Raw genomic sequence first — 685 nt, forward strand, 5'->3', positions numbered from 1 at the left:
CCAGCCTCGGCGCCGGCAGCGGGGCTCGGCACCCCCTCCCCACCTCACCTGCGCCCCCCTGTCCCCGCAGAGCGCAGCGGAACCGGTGCCGGGGGAGCGGCTCCGCGCTGGAACAAAGCCCCAGAGCGGCCCGGGGCAGCCTCACCGCGCGGGGCTGCGCGGCCCGGCCCCGGCACAGCTGTCCCCATAAAGCCGCGCACCTGCCCCCGCAGCTGTCCCACCTCGGCGGGGCTGCAGGGAGCGGAATGGGGCTGTTGGCTTCTGTCCCCCGCTCTGAGCCCCTGCGCACCCCTTGCCCCCCGTTCTGGTGGCAGGAGCGACACCTGAGCTCTCCGTTCCTCAGTTTCCCCATCTCTGGAAGGGGCTGACGGCCTGGTTTTGTGCCAAGGCCGGGTCACCTCCAGCAGAGCTAGAGCTGGGCATGTGCTGCAACGCCCCTGAAGCCACCGACTCCCACACCTCCTGCCAAAAGCTGCCAGAACCCAACCACAGTGGCCATGGCCAGCTGGGACAGGGCACCCTGTGCCCACCTACAGCTGGGAACCAGGAGGAACCAGGAGATCCCTCCTTGGGGTTGAGTGGTTCAGCCACAGGGCCACCACCAGGCCTCTCCTGTTGCCTCAGCACAGGGAGAAACACCTGGAAGCTGCAGGGTACCCAGAGTGAGGAGCATCTTCAAACACCC

Source organism: Corvus kubaryi, unplaced genomic scaffold, assembly GCF_017639235.1.
Source record: "Corvus kubaryi isolate FWS band 111438036 unplaced genomic scaffold, C.kubaryi_AGA036_p1.0 split1-37355, whole genome shotgun sequence".
Classification (NCBI taxonomy): Eukaryota; Metazoa; Chordata; class Aves; order Passeriformes; family Corvidae; genus Corvus; species Corvus kubaryi.